The sequence below is a fragment of the Apium graveolens genome, chromosome 5 (genome assembly GCF_009905375.1).
Source record: "Apium graveolens cultivar Ventura chromosome 5, ASM990537v1, whole genome shotgun sequence".
Taxonomy (NCBI): Eukaryota; Viridiplantae; Streptophyta; class Magnoliopsida; order Apiales; family Apiaceae; genus Apium; species Apium graveolens.
In genome coordinates this window covers 243,498,254-243,516,685 of record NC_133651.1, presented here as the reverse complement: position 1 = coordinate 243,516,685, position 18,432 = coordinate 243,498,254, and positions in this window count along the sequence as shown.

The following is an 18,432-nucleotide window of genomic DNA, read 5'->3' as shown; positions in this document are numbered from 1 at the left end:
ATACCGCTTATCTCTAGCATAGGTATTATGCAACGAATAAGCATTTGAACCAACAGATATATAAATCAAGAATACGAAACAGGCATGCATATATACCATATCACATGCTACAATATATCGCAAGAATTTGCTAATAACAAATATGCATTTATCATAAGATCATGCATATACACATATACATCACAACAACAGTATAACGGGTAGAAAACTTGCCTGAGCGACTGGGGGTTACAAATGGCTCGGGACGAGTCTGGTAACCTATAAACAACATATAAGTTGGAATTAAACCGAAGTCACTTGTAAATCTATACTTTAACCAAATTAGACTCTAACGCTCGCTTTGCGCTTACTGATTCTCTTAAGTCGCTCGAGTACCCTCGGCTCCACCATTTTTAATAAATTAACCATTACGAGTTTTAAGGCGATTCCTTCGCGAGTGTCTTACCAACTTCCTATTACACTTTAAATAAATGTTTCATACTCCAATTAGTCATTTAAGCTCTTTAACCTATGTTTCAAAGTAAGGCGAGGGGTACTGTTTCGTTCGCGAAATGTCGTTACTTAAAATTGCCGTTTCTCCTAAACCGTACATCGGAATCAAACGAACCACATATCAAAACGAAGCTCGTAACATGAACTATCTAAAAATGGCAATGGTCAAAACCTAGCAGGGAGTTCTCTGGTCCTATTGTTATGAACAAAAGCAGTCTAAAGTAAATCGGACATTACGACGGCTATGTTTACGCGATTTCCAAATTGTTTACCATTCCAAATCATATCAATCCAACTACCAGTCAACAACAACTCAAGATACACATCAATGCTACTGATTTCAGTCATAATAAGCTCAAGGATCTCAATCCAATCATATATTATAACATCTCCAAATTCAACTAAACTACTTAACAATTAAGCTCGAATCATGCTTATCATTCAAATTACTACTCATCCATCCAAACCATCTCCAAACTTCAACATTCAAACTTATTACTAAAGGGTGTGAAGATTTATAAATTTCTTGGAGGGTGAAAAGTTACTAGGAAGCCTTATGGAGCCTCCTACAAGCTTGATCTTTCCAAAGAAATCAAGAACACAAAGTTAGGCTTTGAAGTTTCTAAAAGTCCGATTTAAAGAACTGTAAAAATGAGGGTCTTACCATGCTTATTTGGAAGAGACTTGTGAACACGAGTTGTAGGCCATCTCAATACCTTTCCAACGAGCTATAGAACACAACATTTGAGTGAGTATTGAAGGAGATATGGCAGTTTGAAGTTGCTGGGTTTGTTTTAGCCGAGAGCTTTCTTCTTGAAATGGGAAAGTCAACTTTCAATTTGTATTTGTGTTATGATATTTGTTGGTTGGTTGCTTCCTTTTGTCTTGGAATTAAATTAAATTTTTACCATGGTGAAAAATGTGTGGCTCACAATCAACCAACCAATCCTTCCCACTTGTCATGCTTAGGTCATCAAGCTTAGGTCATCTTGTTACACTTGTCTTCTTCTTGTTGGTTTGATGACATCATCATCCCTAACCTCCTTGATTAACTCCTAATTGCTTGCCTAATGACCGCTGATCTGTTATACGGTTCGCTTAACTTTCATTCTCGTTTATCGTTTGAGGAATCCTATCCAGGATCTTATCACTTGGGTTCCCCTAAACCTTCCTCAATATTTTATATTCCTTTTTATGATCCCCTCTTAAAATCCTTGAATTTAAATCCTATTTATCCTGTTACCTTATACTCACTTCTTTCTGTATCTGGTGGATTTCCGGGAAAAATCAAAGTGTTCGGAATTGGATTCTGACGATCTTTACATACACTTATATACCATATAGAGTACTAATAAAATCTCAGAATATCAATAACAGAACCCCTACATAGTGTGGCATGAAAAGTTTTCTTATTCAGCATAATCAGCAAAATCACTATTCATAAGGGTTTCAAAAATTCCAAAAATTGGGGTTATTACATTGAACTTCATCAAGTTCAATTTTGCTCCCACTGTTTCCTTCAAGGATAAACTCCTTTTCCAAGAAGGTAGCATGTCCGGAGACAAACACCCGATGATCGGTGTAAAAGTAATACCCCAAAGTCTCTTTAGGATATCCCACAAAATTATATTTTACGGATCGAGATTCCAGCTTATCTGGGTCAACTTTCTTGACATAAGCTAGACATCCTCAAATCTTAACGTGTTTAAGACTCGGTTTCCTTTCTTTCCACATCTCATATGGTGTTTGAGGAACAGATTTGGAAGACACCTTATTCAGTAAATATGTTGAGGTTTTCAATGCATAACCCCATAGGAATATTGGAAGATTCGCATAGCTCATCATGGACCGAACCATGTCTAACAAAGTTCGATTTCTCCTTTCAGATACCCCATTTAACTGTGGAGTATATGGAGGAGTCCACTGAGAGACTATACCATTTTCTTTGAGATAATCTAGAAACTCTCCATTCAAGTATTCACCACCTCGATCTGATCGAAGAGTTATAATACTGTGTTTGGTTTATTTCTCCACTTCATGTTTATATTCTTTGAACTTTTCAAAGGCTTCAGACTTGTGTTTCATCAAATACACATATCCGAATCTAGATCTATCATCTATGAAAGTAATGAAGTACGAAAATCCACCCATGGCTTGCGTAGACATTGGTCCACATACATCTGTGTGGACCAATCATAGCAAATCTGGAGCCCTCTCTCCATGTCCACTAAATGGAGATTTGGTCATTTTACCCAATAGACAAGACTCACATGTAGGATATGATTCAAAATCAAAGGGGTCAAGTAACCCTTCCTTATGCAATGTCCGCAGTATATTTTCACTAATATGACCTAGCCTACAGTGCCATAAATAGGTCAGATTTACATCATCTCGTTTTCTTTTATTAGTTTGTTCAATCTGAAGTAAATCATGCTCTACGTCACATACATACAGACCATTATTTAAAATGCCACGTCCAAAAAGAATATTATCTCTAAGGATAGAACATTCATTATTCTTAATAATAAACGAAAAACCATCCACATCCAACATAGGAATAGAAACAATATTCCTCACAATAGAGGGAACGTAATAACAATTATTCAAAATAATAGTCTTGCCCGTAGGCATAAGTAAACTAAATGATTCTACAGATATGGCCGCAACCCTTGCTGTATTATTCCGATTAATCCCCGATTTGCCGATTAATCCCTAATCGGTATCCAAACCGATTAATGTCGATTACCGATTTTTACAACCATGGTTAAAGATTCTTATTCAAAACAAATTCATCTTTACGAGAGAAGTATTTGCAGATCAACTCTATTTTCTTTTAAGAATAAAAAGAGAATCAAAACATAGAATAACCTAATTACTATATTACCCTCCCTTGGTAATATAAAACCACCCCACCTCCTTCTTCTTTCTTTTTTTTATCCCGAGCCCTCCCTTCTTTCTCTCTTTTCTCTCGATTCTTCCTCTATCTCTCTCTCAAATTTTCTCTCTCGGTACACTCTCTCTCTTCACTCTCTCTCACTTGTTCTTCATTCATTTTTGGGTATAGTTACTTGATTGTGTGAGAAATAGAGCTATCTACTTGTATTCATTCATGCATGTAGCTATTTTCAAGTTCTTGAGAAAAATCAAAGTTGGGTTTGGTGGTTTTTGAGTTCGGTTTTCATGAAAACAAAAAGGTTTGTGTTTTGAATGAGGATATATGTTTGCATGTGTGTATTACTTATGAAAATGGGTGGTTGATGGTTGGAAACCCCTGAATGGGGGCACCACCGAGATGCCACCGCCACCGATGATGAACTCCGGTGAACCGGTGGTGAGCCATGATGTTAAAATCTGAGCTCTAGAATCTTTAAATCAAATGTTTGTGTTTGCATGTGGTATTTTGATAAAAATGCCAAATGATTTTGTGGATTATAAGTTGATAAATTGATACTTGTTGGTTGTAATGATAATCTAGTTTGATGTTAAGAGATTAGTAGGATTAAAGATGCAAAATTTAGAAGTTGAGTTTGCATGTGTATTTTCTTGAGGAAGGACGAATGGCCCTTGCCATTTTTAGAAAACCAAGTTGATTTTTGCTAAAATAAATGAGTTGTTGATTTGATATATGATTATGGGTTGATTTGTGAATTAAGGATTAAGAAGATCATTTGTATGTGTTGTTTATTTGAAAAACCCGAATGGGATCTTGGTTTTAAAAGATCAAAAATGATTTTTAGTACTAATCATGACTTGTTAATGTTCATTCTTGGAAATTAGTAAAGATTGGGTGATAAAATTTCTTAATGTTTGCATGTATCAAAAAGGGCTAAGTTCTTTTGTGTATTAAGTATGCTAACTAAGATTCTATGATAATTAGACTTGTACATTTGTTTAGATGCAAAATTTTGGAATGCATGGTGAAGGTTATGGTTCGACTTTGTGTTAATAAAAAGAAGAAATTGATTTTTGTGACTTGATTTTTGGTATAATTAAGGTTTAACTAGAAAGCAATAAGATTGCATGTTGACTTAAAAGAGGAATTGTTAATGCATGTTTTGGTTTGATTATCTTTGTGGTTAAGGCCGAATAGGCCAAAGAAATTCAAAGTCAAAAATCTGATTTTTGGTAGATGATAGAATGATTGAGTGTTTATGTGTGAAAATCTTTGAATTTTTCTTGCTGGATTATGTTTTTGGTTCGAATTATGGATAAAAGAAAAGGGAATTGAGTTAATTAAGGTTAAAAGCTATAAGTAATAGCCGTGCATGCCATTGTGTGTTTGTGCGAGTTATAAATATTTGATCTGGGAAAATAGTCAAGGATTAGCGAGTATATGCAAAGTGATATAAGGCTATGAGTAAAGAATGTGCTATGTGCTTATGTGTATAAGATATATTCGTATACCCGAGTCAAGGATATAATCGAGTTATCGTATTGAGTGACCGTTTTGGGAACGAGAGTTGAGAAACTGATTAAGGTTTTGGTTTTATTATAGATTCGGAGCGTGAGGGCATTCAGGCTAGGAAAGGAAATGATATACTAGGTGGTAGTAGTTCAACCTTCAGGAAAGCAAATTAAGGCAAGTAACTCTGATTACTTGTGTAAATGATTATAAAGAGAATGTTGTTCATACCATATAGAGTATTGAACTGTTTAATTTGTGAAACCCTGATATTGATTTGAGATACCTTGCCCTTGATCTTGATCAACTGTTATTGATAAGCTTACTGATTCAACCCTTTGATAATCTGTCCTTTCTGTTCAAGTTATTTATTAAGCCATGAATCATATTGAACCCTATAATTATCCTTGTGAACCCTGTTTAATGATACTTTATTTCCTGATCACCCTATTGATCCCTAGACAGATGTTGATCCTTTTAACTTAAATGCCTTGTTCTCCTTGATACAGATCTTAAGAATTGTTCCTTGTTTATCCTTGAATCACTCCCTGAACTTTGTTTTTCTTAAAATCTGACTTAAGAATGAGTTTCGACTCGAAAGAGTCTGAATGATTTCATATTCTTGGTAATGATAAATGGATTTTAGAAAACCTATTTGTTTTTCCAACTCAAGGTTTTCCAAACGAATTCCTGATGGATTGGATTGGGACGTAAGAGGCTAGTGGGACTAGTCCAGTCATGGTAAGAGGCTAGCGGGGCTAGTCCAACTTAAGGCTGAAATTATGCCGATTGGTACCTTAAAGACCGGATGGAGGTCGGTACGGGCTGATCACCCGTATTATAATGAAATGGAAAGATAAAGTGATCCAATTAAGGGTTCTAAATGATTATTTAAAAGGGAACTAAAACTTTCTATTTAGTAAATTGATTCTTGAAAATGAAAATGGTTTATATTGTTTTGAAAAGAGTTGATTAGGTTGATGTGAAGCTTAAAGCTTGAGAACCCTGATTTTTAAATCTGTTGATCATATGATTGATTCCATATAATGAAATACTGTTGCTTTCCTCCTTCTTGAAAGATCTATTTTGATCCTTTAATGATTTGTGATGATTGTCAGCTTTCGTCCTGCATTGAGCCTTATTTCTTGAAAGCCCCACATTATCCTTCAAAACCTTTCCTTAGCCCAAAAGCTGGAAATCTGCCACCTAGAACTAATAAAGTAGAATGCCCTGAGTTTGGTAAAGTATATTGTGATTTGATATTGTAGAACTGCTTTATAGTTACTTGCTGAGTTTTATACTCATATGTTTTATTTTAATCTGACCATGGAAGTTAAGCAAGAAGATGGCCTGGCTTAGGCGCACTGCTCGTAAGAGCGTACCTGGTGGTCCCTACCGTGTTGAGGGCTTCCGGTTGCCAGAGCAGGTAGTGGTATTTTTGAGTGAGCACGCGCCTAGAAGGAAATATTTAAGGATACAATGGGTTATCTGTCGGTTCCCAGCCAGAATCGATATTGTTTATTTAATAATATTTTGGGGTTGTAAGTTATATCTTATGATTGGTAGTTGTAATCTTGTCTCATACTTTATCCTGTTGATCCTGTTAGTAGTTAATCGGGGTTTATGCTTATTTAGTTATTAGATTAAAGGTGTGTGAGTCCTCATTTTCTAACCCCGAGATTGAGGGCGTCACAAGTTGGTATCAGAGCTACGAGATCTAGTCCCTGAGACAAGTTAGGAATATATAAAAAAGGTATCTTGGGTATATATCTATATCGCGAGAGAGTTTGACTCATATAGAGTTGAGTTAGACTATTGGGTATAGTCTAAGAAAAGTATGTATCAGCTAGAGTGGAAACTAGAGTTAGGGTGTGAGTTAGCTGGAAGCTTTATTTAACCCTAACATTGGTTCTTGGTTGCTGTTTTGTGTTTTCTCTCAGGATCCTAGTAGTGGTAGTGACTCAGACTCAGAGATTAGTTTGACTGGTACCCCAGTGGACCCCATTCCACCCTCTCCAGAGAAGCCTGTGTATGTTAGTTGAGACCCAGAGGAGGACCCTTCTGAGAGTAGTGAGATCCCTATGCAGATTTCACCCTTGAGGCCAGATTCAGAGACCCCTGCCCTTGAGCCAGAGTCTGAGATGCCTAAGACTGTACCTGTCAGTATTGGTGGCAAGTTAGCCCAGGATCGAGACTTTGTTTACTCCCGCATTCCTGAGTTGGGAGCTTTGGTGATAGGCTAGCCAGAGAGTCTAGGCAGAGTGCTTCAGTTATGGATGATGAGTGGCGAGTTCGGGTGAAGATGGCGGAGCAGGTTGTCAGGAGGAGATTGGATGAGGGACCATCCACTAGTGATGCTGATGCTGAGGCCCGGAGGCTGCATAAGATCATTCGCTGGATGTTGGTTGTGTTAAGAGAGATTCTAGATGATTAGATGGGACTGTTGGTTGAGCCCGTAGATTGTTGTTTTTCAGCGCCGGTAGGCTTTGGGATACTTGGTCAGATGCCGGGATCCCTTTTCATTTATCTTGTTGTATTTCAGAACTATATTGTAGTAGTAGTAGTTGGAAGTTAGGGGTAGATAGGGGGATATTTTCCAGTTTTTCCTCTGTTTAACCCTGCTATATTATTGTACCTTATTTCAGAACCTGTGATAGCCAGACTTATCTTTATGTACCCTTGTTTAAATAAATCCATTGTCTTGTTTTCTATTGTGCACCTTAAATATCTCATAAACTGTTCTCAATATCATGTTTCTATACAACCATATTTTTGTATAACCATGTTTAAAGATCATAAAACCCTACCTTGTGCCATGATAAAACAACACTGATATGAGAATTATGTAATAATAGGATTGCATGTGCCAATTGGGTAAAACTTAAAACCCACAAAAGAGATTTTATAGAAACTGTTGTTATATATATGCCATGCCATCGTATTGCTAAATAATTGCTCAATCAGGTTTGTAAGAAATGGCCAACTCACCAGATCACCAAGTAGAAAAAATTCCCACCCAAGACCCAGAAGTAAACCCAGAAACCACCATGATGAGCAGACTTGCTCAACTCTTGCAAAAACCTGTGGCCCCTAAAGTTGGAAACTTTAAGCACTTTCAATCTATTCATCCCCCATAATTCTTAGGTTTTCCAGACCCGATTAAAGCGCAATCGTGGTTAAGAGAAATGGAAAAAGCTTTTGAGTTAGCAGAAGTTAAGGACAACAAGAAAGCTCAGTATGTAAGTTATTACCTGAAAGATGAAGCAAGTTTCTGGTGGGAGTCTTCAAAGGCGTTGTTGGAAGGCAAAGACTTAACATGGGAGAAGTTCACTAAGATGATTCTGGAGAAGTATTTACCAAGCTATATGCAAGATCAGTTGGAAATGAAATTTCTGGACCTTAGACAGGAGGATATGTCAGTAGCGGAATATGAAGTGAAGTTTTCAGAATTGTCTAGATTCGTACCTGAGTACGTGAATACGGAAGCGAAGAAGGCTAAGAGGTTCCAACAGGGACTCAAGCTGTGGATTATGAGTCAAATAGCAATGTTGGAGATCAAAAATTATGCTGTTTTGGTTCAAAAAGCAATGATAATGGAAGGTGAGCGAGAAACTGCAAGAAGAGAAAATGAAGGAAGAAAAAGGAAATTTGAAAGCTCTGAGCAAGAGCAAGGAAGCTCAAAGTTTAGAGGAAGGTTTGGAAAGATTGGTGGAGGTCAGAACCAAAAGTTCCAGAAGTTTAAACCCGGTAATGGAGCTCAGAAGAACCATTTCCAGAAAACAGGACAACCGAGGAAGGATAGCAGACCCCAGATTAAAGAATGCAGGAATTATGGAAAGAGACACCCGTGAAGGTGTAATAAGTTGGATGTGACATGTTTCAAGTGCAATCAAAAGGGGCATTACTCTTCAGAATGCACGAGTGGAGCGAGGAAGCCTGATTTGGCTTGTTTCAAGTGTGGTAAAGTGGGCCATATAGCCAGGAATTGCAAGGAGCCTGTTCAGAAGGCTAATGTTCTTAGGATTGCTGGACCGCCGTCTCTCCCAGCACCATCAGCTCAACCCAGAGCTAGAACCTTTAACATGTCGTTGAAAGATACGGTGCAAGATGTGGACGTGGTAGCAGGTATGCTTGTTATAAACTCAGTAGAAGTAAAAGTTTTGATGGATTCTGGAGCGACTAGATCTTTTATCTCTGAAAGTATTCTTGATAAGTTAAATTGTGTTGCGTACCCTCTAGAACCTAATTTGATTATAGAGGTAGCAAATCAAGAGAAAGTTATTGCTAGCGAGATTTGTCCCGATTGTGATGTGACTATAGAAGGTCGGCACTTTTCTGCTGACTTAATTCCCTTTAAGTTAGGAGAATTTGAGGTCATACTAGGAATGGATTGGTTGTCAAACCATGAAGCGCAAATAGAATGTAGAAGTAAGAAGGTGAAATTAAGAACCAAGGATGGTGAAGAGGTGATATTTAAAGGAAAGAGGCAATAGAAGAAATTCCTAACGGCTATTGAGGCGAGATGATTAATATGTCAAGGATGCGAAGTCTATATGACTCATGTCGTGGATGTGGAGAAAGAATCCGTGAAGATCGAGGATATCCCGGTAGTAAGAGATTTTCCGGATGTGTTTCCTGATGAATTTCCTGGACTACCTCCAGACAGAGAGATTGAGTTTACGATTGATTTGGCTCCTAGAACGGAACCAATGTCAAAAGCTCCCTATCGCATAGCGCCAGTCGAGATGAAGGAATTGGTAGCTCAGTTACAAGAATTGTTGGACAAAGGAGTGATCCGACCGAGTGTATCCCCGTGGGGTGCACCGGTATTATTTGTAAATAAAAAGGATGGAAGTATGAGGTTGTGCATTGATTATCGCGAACTGAATAAATTGACAATCAAGAATAAGTACCCTCTACCGTTAATCGATGACTTGTTTGATCAGCTGAAAGGAGCTTCGTGTTTCTCCAAGATTGATTTAAGATCTGGGTATCATCAATTAAAGATCAAAGCGGAAGATATACCCAAGACAGCGTTTCGAACGAGATATGGACACTATGAGTTTTTGGTAATGGCGTTTGGCTTGACGAATGCGCCAGCCACATTTATGGATCTTATGAACCGAGTGTTCAAGCAATATTTGGATAAGTTCGTTATTGTGTTTATCGATGATAAACTGATTTACTCCAAGACGGAAGAAGATCATATGGAGCATTTGAGGATTTCCTTGGAAATTATGAGAAAAGAGAAGTTGTATGCTAAGTTTTCAAAGTGCGAATTTTGGCTAAAGGAAGTGCAATTTCTTGGTCATGTAGTTAATAAAGAAGGAATCAAAGTGGACCCAGCCAAGATAGAAGCTGTAATGAATTGGGAAAGACCCAAGACTCCTACGGAATTCAGAAGTTTTCTGGGATTAGCCGGATATTACAAGAGATTTGTGCAAGATTTCTCTAAGATTGTCGTTTCGTTGACAAAATTGACGAGAAAGAACGAGAAGTTTGTTTGGACAGAAAAGTGCGAGGATTGTTTTCAAGAGTTAAAGAAGAGGCTTGTAACCGCCCCGGTGTTGGTATTACCAGATGAAAAAGGGAAATTTGTGATATTCAGTGATGCTTCGTATAAAGGACTTGGATGTGTGTTAATGCAATACGGGAAGGTAATAGCATATGCGTCAAGGTAATTCAAGCCGCACGAGCAAAAGTATCCAACGCACAATTTGGAATTGGCAGCAATTGTGTTTGCCCTTAAGATTTGGAGGCATTATTTGTACGGGGAAAAGTGCGAGATTTATATGGATAATAAGAGTTTAAAGTATATCTTTACTCAGAAAGAATTGAATATGCGACAAAGAAGGTGGTTGGAATTGATCAAAGATTATGATTGTGCGATAAACTATCATCCTGGAAAGGCAAATGTGGTAGCAGATGCTTTAAGTCGCAAGGAAAGGTTGAATAGGTTAACGTCATCGGAAGAATTAATCAAGGATTTTGAAAAGATGGAAATAGAGGTGCAGACTCCAGAATTTGGAGGTGAAGCTATATATGCAATGTCATTTCAACCTGAAATTTTGGAAAAGATTCGATGCTGTCAAGAGCAAGTGATGAATCACGAAAGGGATAAGTTGACGGGAAAAGAAATTAAAGCTCAAAAGGATGGAAAAGGAATATACCGTGTTAACTCACGTATTTGGATACCTAATATCGTGGAACTAAAGCACGAGATTTTACAAGAAGTGCATAACTCGAGATTTTCAATTCACTCTGGAAGTACGAAGATGTACCAGGATTTAAAAGAAAGTTATTGGTGGCCAAACATGAAAAAGGAAATTGCGGAATAGATAAGTAAATGTTATACGTGCCAAAGAGTCAAAGCGGAATATCAAAGGCCGAGCGGATTGCTTCAGCCACTGGATATACCCGAATGGAAATGGGAGCATATAGTGATAGATTTTGTAGTAGGATTACCTAAAACCAAGTCAAATCATGATACGATTTGGGTGGTAATCGATCGGTTGACCAAGTCAGCACATTTCTTGCCGATAAATGAAAGGTTGTCGTTGGAAAAGTTGGTCAAATTGTATTTGGATGAGATCGTGATGCGTCATGGAGTTCCTGTATCTATCGTGTCTGATAGAGATCCAAGGTTTAACTCGAGATTTTGGCGACAATTCCATGATCATTTGGGAACTAAGTTGAAAATGAGTACGCCATATCATCCGCAGACAGACGGACAAAGTGAAAGGACAATTCAGATAATTGAAGATATGTTGCGAACCTGTGTAATAGATTTCAAAGGGAATTGGGACGATCATTTTCCCTTAATTGAATTTTCCTATAACAACAGTTATCACGCGAGTATTGGCATGCCACCTTATGAAGTGTTGTATGGAAGAAAATGTAGGTCCCCTTCATATTGGGACGAAGTTGGTGAGCGCAAATTAATTGGCCCAGAGCTATTTCAACAAACAAAGGAAAAGGTAGAAATGATTCAAAAGAGGTTAATTGCAGCTCAAGATCGACAAGCAAAGTACGCAAATCAAGAATGAAAAGATGTGCAATTCAAAACTGGAGACAAAGTCTTATTAAAGATATCTCCTTGGAAAGGTTTAACCCGATTCGGAAAGAAAGGGAAGTTGAGTCCTAGGTATATTGGACCATTTGAAGTATTGCGACGAGTTGGGAAAGTGGCATATGAATTGGCGCTACCTCCGTAAATGCAACATCTGCACAATGTAATTCATGTATCTCTTCTGAAGAAGTATAACGCTGATGCGAGCAATGTGATCGAGTTGGAACCAGTGGAAATCCAACCAGATTTGTCTTGTGTGGAACAACCAGTTCAAATTTTGGACCGAAAAGAGAGGACGCTTAGAAATAAAGTCGTACCTCTAGTTAGAGTGTTATGGAGAAATCCATTAGTCGAAGAATCGACTTGGGAGTTAGAAAGCGAAATGAAAGAGAAGTATCCCCATCTATTTGCTTAGATTAGATTCTGGGGACAGTTACCTTTTAAGGAGGGTAGATTGTGACGAATGAGAATTTTGTGACGTAATTAAGTCAATAAAGTATGCTTTATGTGATGTGATTATAATTATGTGACTAAGTGCTGATTAATTGTCTTTTCTGTATATTAGAATATAGGAGCGTAAATAAAAACGTTCCGATTTAAAGAGTCAGCTTAGGAGTTAAGCTGTGTCGTCGGGCCGTCAGGTAGAACGGAACCCGTCCCAATAAGGAGTTAAAGAATATAAAATGTGAATTATGTGTGATTGAATGAAATTAGTGTTTAAATAAAGTATTTTGTCCTAAGTGACGTGTCGATTGGTAATGATAATGAGAAGCGTAATCGAAACGCTGAGCGTCGGGCCGTCAGGCTGCACGTGACCCATTACACGTAGAAAAGGATAAAGATTAAAGAAGAATATATTCTGTGATCAGACCTGAGTTGTTATGTGATTGTATATGTATGATTGCATGTCTGTGTGCATGATTATGTGCTCTGTGACATTTTTATGAATTTAATGGAATTATGTGATTTAAATAAAGGTTTATTTAACCTTCGCGCATTTTTATAAAATTATCTGAGTAAGATAAAAACATGGGAATTGTTTTGTTATCTTCGTAATAATCCTGTAGACTTTCTAAAAATGATGGACCGATTTATTTGGTGATCGTTGCATTTTAAATTGATTTTTATATGGAAAAGTGTTATTACTAGCACAAACTTGTAAAAATCATATAAAATCAACCGTTCTCTCGAAAATCTATTATGAGTAATGGTTGGAAGGCTAATTTCGAGATCTACGTGTTAAAGATTTTTATTCAAAACAAATTGATCTTTCCGAGAGAAGTATTTGCAGATCAACTCTATTTTCTTTTAAGAATAAAAAGAGAATCAAAACATAAAATAACCTAATTACTATATTACCCTCCCTTGGTAATATAAAACCACCACACCTCCTTCTTCTTTCTTTTTTTTTGTCCCGAGCCCTCCCTTCTTTCTCTCTTTTTTCTTGTTTCTTCCCCTCTCTCTCTCTCTCGGATTTTCTCTCTCGGTACACTCTCTCTCACTTGTTCTTCATTCATTTTCGGGTATAGAACCTTGATTGTGTGAGAAATAGAGATATATACTTGTATTCATTCATGCATGTAGCTATTTTCAAGTTCTTGAGAAAAATCAAAGTTGGGTTTGGTGGTTTTTGAGTTCGGTTTTCATGAAAACAAAAGGGTTTGTGTTTTGAATGAGGATATGTGTTTGCATGTGTGTATTACTTGTGAAAATGGGTGGTTGATGGTTGGAAACCCCCGATTGGGGGCACCACCGAGATGCCACCGCCACCGGTGATAACTCCGGTGAACTGGTGGTGAGCCATGATGTTAAAAACTGAGCTCTAGAATCTTTAAATCAAATGTTTGTGTTTGCATGTGGTATTTTGATAAAAAGGCCGAATGATTTTATGGATTATAAGTTGATAAATTGATGCTTGTTGGTTGTAATGATAATTTAGTTTGATGTTAGGAGATTAGTAGGATTAAAGATGCAAAAGTTTAGAAGTTGAGTTTGTATGTGTATTTTCTTGAGGAAGGCCGAATGGCCCCTGCCATTTTTAGAAAACCAAGTTGATTTTTGCTAAAATGAATGAGTTGTTGATTTGATGTATGATTATGGGTTGATTTGTGAATTAAGGATTAAGAAGATCATTTGCATGTGTTGTTTTTTTGAAAAACCCGAATGTGATCTTGGTTTTAAAAGATCAAAAATGATTTTTAGTAATAATCATGACTTGTTAACATTCATTCTTGGAAATTAGTAAAGATTGGGTGATAAAATTTCTTAATGTTTGCATGTATCAAAAAGGGCTAAGTTCTTTTGTGTATTAAGTATGCTAACTAAGATTCTATGATAATTGGACTTGTACATTTGTTTAGATGCGAAATTTGGGAATGCATGGTGAAGGTTATGGTTCGACCTTGTGTTAATAAAAAGAAGAAATTGATTTTTGTTACTTGATTTTTGGTATAATTAAGGTTTAACTAGAAAGCAATAAGATTGCATGTTGACTTAAAAGAGGAATTGTTAATGCATGTTTTGGTTTGATTATGTTTGTGGTTAAGGCCGAATTGGCCAAAGAAATTCAAAGTCAAAAATCTGATTTTTGGTAGATGATAGAATGATTGAGTGTTTATGTGTGAAAATCTTTGAATTTTGCTTGCTGGATTATGTTTTTGGTTCGAATTATGGATAAAAGAAAAGGGAATTGAGTTAATTAAGGTTAAAAGCTATAAGTAATAGCCGTGCATGTCATTGTGTGTTTGTGCGAGTTATAAATATTTGATCTGGGAAAATAGTCAAGGATTAGCGAGTATATGCAAAGTGATATAAGGCTATGAGTAAAGAATGTGCTATGTGCTTATGTGTATAAGCTGTATTCGTATACCCGAGTCAAGGATATAATCGAGTTATCGTATTGAGTGATCGTTCTCGGAACGAGAGTTGAGAAACTGATTAAGGTTTTGGTTTTATTGTAGATTCGGAGCGTGAGGGCATTCAAGCTAGGAAAGGAAAGGATATACAAGGTGGCAGTATTTCAACCTTCAGGAAAGTAAATTTAGGCAAGTAACTTTGATTACTTGTGTAAATGATTATAAAGAGAATATTGTTCATACCATGTAGAGTATTGAACTGTTTAATTTGTGAAACCATGATATTGATTTGAGATACCTTGCCCTTGATCTTTATAAACTGTTATTGATAAGCTTACTGATTCAACCCTTTGATAATCTGTCCTTTCTGTTCAAGTTATTTATTAAGCCATGAATCGTATTGAACCCTATAATTATCCTTGTGAACCCTGTTTAATGATACTTTATTTCCTGATCACCCTATTGATCCCTAGACAGATGTTGATCCTTTTGACTTAAATGCCTTGTTATCCTTGATACAAAATCCTTAAGAACTGTTCAGTGTTTATCCTTGAATCACTCCCTGAACTAATTTTTTCATTAAAATCTGACTTAAGAATGAGTTTCGACTCGAAAGAGTCTGAATGATTTCATATTCTTGGTAATGATAAAATGGATTTAAGAAAACCTGTTTGTTTTTCCAACTCAAGGTTTTCCAAACGAATTCCTGATGGATTGGATTGGGACGTAAGAGGCTAGTGGGACTAGTCCAGTCATGGTAAGAGGCTAGCGGGGCTAGTCCAACTTAAGAATGAAATTATGCCGATTGGTACCTTAAAGACCGGATGGAGGTCGGTACGGGCTGATCACCCGTATTATAATGAAATGGAAAGATAAAGTGATTCAATCAAGGGTTCTAAATGATTATTTATAAGGGAACTGGAACTTTCTGTTCAGTAAATTGATCCTTGAAAATGAAAATGGTTTATATTGTTTTGAAAAGAGTTGATTATGTTGATGTGAAGCTTAAAGCTCGAGAACCCTGATTTTTAAATCTGTTGATCATATGATTGATTCCATATAATGAAATCCTGTTGTTTTCCTCCTTCTTGAAAGATCTATTTTGATCCTTTAATGATTTGTGATGATTGTCGGCTTTCGTCCTGCATTGAGCCTTGTTTCTTGAAAGCCCCACATTATCCTTCAAAACCTTTCCTTAACCAAAAAGCTGGAAATCTACCACCTAGAACTAATAAAGTAAAATGCCCTGAGTTTGGTAAAGTATATTGTGATTTGATATCGTAGAACTGCTTTATAGTTACTTGCTGAGTTTTATACTCATATGTTTTGTTTTAATCTAACCATGACAGTTAAGCAAGAAGATGGCCAGGCTTAGGCGCACTGCTCGTAAGAGCGTACCTGGTGGTCCCTACCGTGTTAAGGGCTTCCGGTTGCCAGAGCAGGTAGTGGTATTTTTGAGTGAGCACGCGCCTAGAAGGAAATGTTTAAGGATACAATGGGTTATCTGTCGGTTCCCAGCCGGAATCGATATTGTTTATTTAATAATATTTTGGGGTTGTAAGTTATATCTTATGATTGGTAGTTGTAATCTTGTCTCATACTTTATCCTATTGATCTTGTTAGTAGTTAATCGGGGTTTATGCTTATTTAATTATTAGATTAAAGGTGTGCGAGTCCTCATTTCCTAACCCCGAGATTGAGGGCGTCATAATACACATTTGTCTATAGTGGCTCGTGGTTGGTTTTATGTTTTAATTTTATTTAGATGTGTTACGATCCTTAGCGTAGAGGATGTTATATATGATTTTAGTTGATTTTAGTAGCAGATTTGTCGAAAGTGAGTTGTAGTTGATTTTCTGTTTTATTTTGATTTTGAGTTTTTATGAACTATATCGTATAATTCAATTTATTTTAATAGGCACGTTTGTCTATTGTGACTCGTGGTTGATTTTCTGGTTTAATTTTATTTTGACGTGTTACGATCCATAGCGTAGAGGTTGTTATAGATGATTTTAGTAGCAGACTTGTAGAAACTGACTTGGAGTTGATTTTATATTCTAAGTTGATTTTGATGTGTTACAATTCATATCGTAGATTCTGTTATAGATGATTTTATTGATTTTAGTATACAAATTTTGCAATAGTGACTTGTAGTGGATTTTATGCTTTACGTTGATTTGAATATTTTATAATACAAATAGTAATGCCGATATGGTTGTTGTTAGTCCCTTAACAATATGACAAGAATTACAGAAGGGGGGGGGGGTTGAATGGAATTCTTGAAACTTTTTCTTGAAATAAAATGTTCTAACTCAAATATAAATATAAGTGTATTGATTAGCACAATGCGGAATAAAAACTTAAGTGAATCAAAACACAAGTAATTAAAAACAAGAGTCTTTAAAAACTTTCTGATGGATTTGAATGATTCCACCAGAGATATATATTATATATCGAGAGAACCCTGTGTACAAAAATGCTCACAGCTGCTTACAACAATTGAACGTCTAAGACTACAGAGAAATGCTAAGAATCCTGCTTACAAATGTTTCTCTGCTTTCTTGCTTAGATCGATAGTGTCTTAGTTGCTACTACTTGGTTTATATATATCACCAAGATTACAAAGTAATAAGACAAGATAATAAAAAAAACTATCTAGTCTATTACAATGCTACTTCATTACTCTATTCCAGCATCTTTGAATATCTTCATAATAGCATGGAAATGGCAATGCTTCTTTGTTCTTGAAAACCCAGTTGAATAGGCTACCACACTCCATTTGCATCCACTCGACGCATGTGACTGTGTTGTCACTGTCAACAGATATTTGAATTCTTTATCCATCGGGTTCATGATCATCCGTCGAGTTATTGATCATCCTTCAGGTTGTCTATTTGAACATCCGTCGACTTCATTGTAGGTTATCCGTCGGGTAGCAAACTGGCACTTGATTTCATTTCATTTATGCAGAATTACAAGACATCATTTATGTACAATTAATCAACCTATTCTGCATATCTAGTTAAAGTCAACATGACTTGAATACTACTTACAGAATCTATACAATGGTGAATCAAGAAATGTGCTACAGACTTATTGTTACATAAGCTACTCACTCGATGGATAATAAGTCATCATCCGTCGGGACTATAATGAGTCATCCGTTGGGACTATAAATCTTATCCGTCGAGTGCTACATTATTTCACTAAGTAAGATCTACTAAGGTGTTTTGTTCATGGAATCATCAAGTACAGAACATATACACAACAATCTCCCCCAATTTATGTCTACTGGAATTGTAGCCATAAATTAAGAGATACTTGATGATAACAAAACACCCTAAACATATAACTTTAAGAGAAAGTAGATATTACTGAAAAGTGCTTCAATTAACAAAAATGTACAGAGTTTTGCTCACAGTCATTTTTCAAGATGCTCCTCTAGCCTGAGTAGGTTTGTCTAGTTTCTTGAAGGTCTGGATCTCTTTCCAAGCTTTCTGTTGTTTTCCTCAATCTGATTTTGGAGCTGCCTGTGGAATTCCAGTTCATCAGATTCTGAGAGATTTAGCTTTCCTTACATTTCCAAAAGAGTCTCATTGCTAGAGATGCTCAAT